This window comes from Hyperolius riggenbachi, chromosome 9, assembly GCF_040937935.1.
Source record: "Hyperolius riggenbachi isolate aHypRig1 chromosome 9, aHypRig1.pri, whole genome shotgun sequence".
NCBI lineage: Eukaryota > Metazoa > Chordata > Amphibia > Anura > Hyperoliidae > Hyperolius > Hyperolius riggenbachi.
This window is the reverse complement of record NC_090654.1, coordinates 262,043,877-262,051,036: the sequence shown is the minus strand read 5'-3', so window position 1 is coordinate 262,051,036 and position 7,160 is coordinate 262,043,877.

The following is a 7,160-nucleotide window of genomic DNA, read 5'->3' as shown; positions in this document are numbered from 1 at the left end:
AAATCCGGATTTTTCCCCGGGACTTTTGGCGTGTATCCCACTCCGCCATGCCCCCCTACAGGTGTTAGACCCCTTGAAACATCTTTTCTATCACTTTAGTGGCCAGAATTAGTGTTTCTAGTCTTGAAAGTTCGCCTGCCCATTGAAGTCTATTGCGGTTCGCAAAGTTCGCAGGTTCGTGAACCTAAAATCGGAAGGTTTGAGACAACTCTATACGTAAGGAGAGCGACCGCCCAGTTCTAGAGGGATCCAAGAAACGGGTTTTTTTTTCCCCTGCATGCGCATAAGGTGGTTGCAGGACGGCACCCCAATCTTGTGAGTATAATAATCCCTTTTTAGTCCACTTACAATAACGATACTGCACCACCAGGCTCCTGTCTTCCCTCATTCTACAGGTGAAGGGACCCCCAATAATATTGAGGATATATCCCGCCTTCCTGATCAACTACTCTGTCCCAGTGAATCAGTTAGAGATGTTGGTTTCTGTATCTTCCTTCTGCTTGTATGAAGCATGCTTAGGGTTACTGATACACACTAGTATTCAGGTTGATTCATATAGCTGTGCTGTATATCTGCAGCATATCTTTGTGATCATAGCAGGGATTGCAGGTGATGTGCCCCCAGCAACACAGAAAGAATGTTGATTTGCAGATTCTTGTACAGGGTTGCTGTAGAAAGTTAGTACTTCAGCATTTTCACAAATTCTTGAAATTTTATCTGATATGCACAGGATTCATCAATACAGGCTTCAGCATCCCTTGCAAGCGAAACAGCTAAAAAAAAGCGCGCACCGAAAATGGGCGCCTGCTATTAATAGCCGCAGTTGGCCTAGCGAGATGCCCTGGCGGAGGTAGTGAACCCGAGGGGTGGGGCCAGCAGCGGCGGAGGAATGTGAATGTCATGGTGACAGGTATATCAAGCCGGTGGCGATGCGGATGAAAATACAAACACAGAACACAAACAAACACAGAACATTTATATCGTGCTTTTCTCCTGGCGGACTCAAAGCGCCAGAGCTGCAGCCACTAGGACGCTGCAGCCACTAGGCAGTAGCAGTGTTAGGGAGACCTGCCCAAGGTCTCCTACTGAATAGGTGCTGGCTTACCGAGCAGCCAGAGCCGAGAGTCGAACCCTGGTCACTTGTGTCAGAGGCAGAGCCCTTAACCATTAGACCCCGTTCACACTTGCGTTTTGGCATGCAAACGGACCGGATCCGGATCGGATTAGGACCTGATCCGGATCGGAACCGTAACGGTTCCTATCCGGATCCGGATCCGGTCCGTTTGCATCAGGCATGCATCAGGCTGCCATCTGGATCCGTGTGGTAAAAACAGAGAAATATAAATACAAAATTGTTGGGGTCAGCAGAAGGTGCACCTGTAATATCAAGTCCTCCGCTGTTGGCCTCATCTCCACCTTCGACATACTGCCAAACAGCTCCAGCACGTAAGGTCACCGCTGCCCAAGTGCCCATGTGTCCCCATCCGAAATGGCTGCTAGAATACGCATAGGAAGTGGTCAGGTGTTTGTATCCTGTGTGTTCTGTGCTTTCCGTTCCCCATAGGCTTCTATTTCCGGATGGTGCAGTCAGGCTCCGGTCCGGGTGCGTGGGCCGGTGATCCGGACCCGAAAAATAGCGCATGTTGGAAAAGTGTCCGGAGTCCGGATCCGATCCGGCTCCGTTCTGTACGGAACGTAAGCGTGTGAACGTCCGCATAGACTTTGCATTGCTATGCGGAACGTAAGTTCCGTTTGTACAGTATACGGTCCGGATCCGATCAGGCGGATCCGGACAGGGAACGCTAATGTGAACCGGGCCTTCTACCTAATATATCTATACCTAACAAAATAAATGGATGAAAAACTGATGCCAACGTAACAATCTGATCCCTTTGAAATGGATCAGTTTTTACAAATTCAGTTTTTCACCCGGTATTATTATTATTGACTAGCTGATTGCCCGGCGTTGCCCGGGTATGTATTTGGCTAGTGTTGGCTCCGCCCACTTTTTCTAACCCTAACACACAATTACTCAATAACCAAGTTTGTGGGCTTTGCGGTCTTTGGAATCAATAATTTGCATTGAAATGAAAAAAATCTGATTGGCTGTTTGTGGCTCCACCCTATTTTCTGAATTTGAACCCCAGTCACCCAATGACCAACTGTAGCAGGTTTAAGGCCTGTGCCATTAACAGTGCAAGAATGGCAGCAATTAAATATTCCCCTTGAGAAGCAATAGGTGAAGTTTGAGTCACTTTTGTAGGCTCCACCCACTTTTCTGAATATTTAACCCAGTCACCCAGTGACCAACTGTGCAAAGTTTGAGAACCCTGCCATTAACAGTGTAAGAATGGCTGCAATATACATTTTCCCAGTGAAATTTGTATTTGTCTCCACCCACTAATGACCTGGAACTGCCCGACCGTGTATGTATTTGACCGGTTTTGGCTCCGCCCACTTTTACTAACCCTAATGCACAAACACTTAATTACCAAGTTTGTGAGCTTTGGGGTCTTTGGCATCAATAATTTGTATATTCCCATAGAAATTAAACAAATCAGATTGGCTGTTAGCGGCTGCGCCACTCTCCAACATTTGAACCCCAGTCACCCAATGACCAACTATAGCAGGTTTGAGGCATCTGCTACAGCCCCGTTTCTATGGGCGTGCGATACGTGCAATCACCCGGGGCGCTTTATTGTGCTGCAGGAAGGGGGGGGGGGGCGCCGGAGCGGGGGAACGGCCATAATAGTTATAACTCACCTTCTTCATCCGTTCCCCCACAGTTTCAATATCTTTCCTCTCCCGGCGTCTGTTGCCTGGTAACAGCGCCCCCTGTGATGACGTACCGCATGTCATCACAGGAAGCGCTGTTACTAATTAGATAGATGCCGGGAAAGGAAGGACATTGAAGCAGCGCGGGTTCGGCGGAAGCAGGTGAGTTATTACTATTATGTCCGCTCCCCCCGCTCCTGCGCCCAACTCATGCCGCCCATACCTAACTAACCTAAACTGCGGGATCCTACCTAACACCTATATTGCGGGGCACCTACCTAACTAACCTAAACTGCAGGAACCTACCTAGCTAATCTAAACTGCAGGAACCTACCTATTTAACCTAAACTGCAGGAACCTACCTACCTAACTAACCTATACTGCGGGAACCTACCTAACTAACCTATACTGCGGGAACCTACCTAACTAACCTATACTGCGGGAACCTACCTAACTAACCTATACTGCGGGAACCTACCTAACTATCCTATACTGCCGGAACCTACCTATATAACCCATACTGGGGGAACCTACCTATCGAACCCATATTGGGGGAACCTACCTATCTAACCCATACTGGGGGAACCTACCTATCAAACCTATACTGCGGGAACCTACCTATCTAAACTATACTGGGGGCACCTACCTATCGAACCCATACTGGGGGAACCTACCTATCTAACCCATACTGGGGGAACCTACCTATCGAACCTATACTATACCTATACCTATACCTAATATCCGCCCATTTACACAATCCAAAACGCTTGTTCAGCACCTTCAACTCCATTCTCCATCCCCCTCCTCCTCCTCCTTCATCTTGCTTATCAGCTGAAGAATTTGCAACATACTTCACTGATAAAATTGACAAAATCAGAAGTGAATTCTCCATGCGGCCCTCAAATCCCACCTCCACACCTCTCATTGACTGTTCTCTAACTGCCTTCTCTCCACTCTCTGAACACTCTCTTTCCTCTAAAATTGCCAAAGCTAATCTAACCACCTGTTCTTTGGATCCTATTCCCTCCCATTTCATTCCGCAGCTATCCTCATCTCTCTTGCCTGCACTAACAACGCTATTTAACCTCTCCCTCTCTACTGGCATCTTTCCGTCCCCACTCAAAAAAGCTGTTGTGACACCACTACTTAAAAAACCCTCTCTAGATCCTACCACACTTGCCAACTACCGCCCAGTGTCACTTCTCCCATTTGCATCCAAACTACTTGAACGCCATATACATGCAGAATTAAGCCATTATTTATCTGCTAACTCCCTACTTGATCAGTTCCAGTCTGGCTTCCGCTCTAACCACTCCACGGAAACAGCCCTTACCAAAGTGGCCAATGACCTTCTTACAGCCAAATCCAAAGGTCAATTTTCCATACTCATCCTTCTTGACCTGTCATCAGCATTTGATACTGTCGACCACACCTTACTCCTACAAATACTTTCAAATGTCGGAATAAAGGGCCTTGCTCTCACATGGTTATCTTCCTACCTCTCTGGAAGGTCCTTCACAGTCTCCTACTCAGATCAGATCTCTTCTCCTCATGCTTTGTCTGTCGGGGTTCCCCAAGGCTCTGTCCTTGGTCCCCTCCTCTTTTCCATCTACATGCATGGTCTTGGTGATTTAATCAACTCATTCGGGTTTCAATACCACCTCTATGCAGACGATACACAACTGTACCTCTCTGCCCCAGACCTTAACTCCCTCCTTAAACGTGTTCCTGACTGCTTGTCTGCTATATCCTCCTTCATGTCCTCTCGCTTCCTAAAACTTAACATGAGTAAAACGGAACTAATAATTTTTCCACCGTCTCTGTCCACCTCCCTGCCTGAAGTAACAATAAATGTTAATAACACTCCCATAACTTCAGTTCCCAAAGCTCGGTGCTTGGGGGTGATATTCGATTCATCTCTCTCTTTTATTCCTCATGTTCACTCCATAACCAGCTCCTGCCATCTCCAACTCAAAAACATATCTCGCATCCGTCCCTTTCTCACTCAAGACACAACTAAAATGTTAATACATACTCTCATAATTTCTCGTCTGGACTACTGCAACGTACTACTTTGTGGACTACCGTCTAACAAACTGGCCCCGCTCCAGTCAGTACTGAACTCAGCTGCTCGTCTCATTCATCTCTCTTCTCGATCTTCCTCTGCCGACCCTCTTTGTCAAGCTCTTCACTGGCTGCCAATAAACCAGAGGATTCAGTTCAAACTCCTAACCCTAACCTACAAAGCTCTCCACGATCTCTCCCCCCAGTACATATCCTCATTAATCTCCAGATACAAACCCAATCGCAATCTCAGATCGGCACATGATCTTCTGTTGTCCTCCTCTAGAATCAACTCCTCACATTCACGTTTACAAGACTTCGCACGCGCTTCACCCCTCCTCTGGAATGCCCTCCCACAACACATCCGTCACTCGCCAACCTTTGCTACCTTTAAACGCTCTCTAAAAACACACTTGTTCCGACAAGCATATGCTCTACCTTAGGCCACTTCCCTTTGTACTAAGACCAAATTGCACTCCTACTAGGTATCCTAAAACACAAAGCCTCTATATAGTTGCTGCATACTACCCCTCCTCTTGTTTCCCCCCATTCCCTTTAGATTGTAAGCTCGCAAGGGCAGGGCTCTCTCCCCCTTTTGTGTCTTGGTAACCATTATACATTTTATTTATCATGTTAATTTTATCACTGTCATTACCAATTCTATAATTTGTATTTTGTATCATTCTTTGTATTTTGTCACTAATTATGTATCTTGTATATTGGTGTACACCATTGTCTGTATTATTATGTACCCCATGTTTGTTTCTTACTTTGTACAGCGCCACGGAATATGTTGGCGCTTTATAAATCAATAATAATAATAATAATAATAATACTGCGGGAACCTACCTATCGAACCTATACTGCGGGAACCTACCTATCGAACCTATACTGCGGGCACCTACCTATCTAAACTATACTGGGAGCACCTACCTATCTAACCCACACTGGTGGCAACTATACAGGCTACCCTATACTGGAGGCACCTACGTAGCTAACCTGTACAACCTGTACTGTGGGCACCTATGCCTGGCTCCATGGGGGGGGGGGGGGATTTTCCCTTTGAAAATCAACAGGTGAATTTTGATTGGCTATTATAGGCTCCACCCACTTCCCTGAATATTAATCTCAGTCACCCAGTGACCATCTTGGCAAAGTTTGAGATCCCTGCCATTAACAGTGAAGAAGGGCTGCAGTTTACATTTTCCCAGTGAAATTTGTTTTTGGCTCTGCCCACTTTTTGTAAACTGGACACACAGTCACTCAATGACCATGTTTGTGAGCTTTGGGTCCTTGGCATCAATAATTTGTATTTTCCCAGTGAAATGAAACACATCTGATTGGCTGTTTGTGGCTCTATCCCAGGCATGGGCAAACTTGGCCCTCCAGCTGTTAAGGAACTACAAATCCCACAATGCATTTGCCTTTATGAGCCATGACTGTGGCTGTCAGACTCCTGCAATGCATTGTGGGACTTGTAGTTCCTCAACAGCTGGAGGGCCAAGTTTGCCCATGCCTGCTCTATCCCCTTTTCTGAATTTGAACCCCAGTGACCCAATGACCAACTGTATCAGGTTTGAGGATTGTGCCATTAATAGTGCAAGGATGGCAGCAATTTTAATATTCCCTTTGAAAATCAACAGGTGAATTTTGATTGGCTTTTTGTAGGCTCCACCCACTTTTCTGTATAATAATCTGTGCCATTAACAGTGCAAGAATGGCAGCAATGTAAATATTCCCCTTGAAAATCAAAAGATGAATTTTGATTGGCTGCTGTACACTCCACTCACTTTCCTGAATATTAATCCTAGTCACCCAGTGGCCAACTGTGTCAAGTTTGAGAACCCTGCCAACAACAGAATGGCTGAAATCAATCTAACAAATCTGATTGGCTGTTTGTGGCTCCACCGCCTTTAGTGAATTTGGTCCCCAGTCACCCAATTACTGACTGTATCAGGTTTGAGGCCTCTGCCATTAACAGTGTAAGAATGGTAGCAATGTAAATATTCCCCATGAAAATCAATAGGTGAATTTTGATTGGCTGTTGTAGGCTCCACCCACATTTCTGAATAATAATCCCAGGCATTCAGTGGCCAATTGTGTCAAGTTTGGGAACCCTGCCATGTAAAAAATTAAGTTTCTTGCACCGCCCACTTTTTGTAACCTTGACATATAGTCACTAAATTACCAAGTTTATCAGCTTTGGGGTCCTTGGTATCAATACTTTGTATATCTGATTGGCTGTTTGTAGCTCCGCCCCTTTCTGAATTTGAACCCCAGTCTCCCAGTGACCAGCTGTACCAGGTTTGAGGCATCTGCTA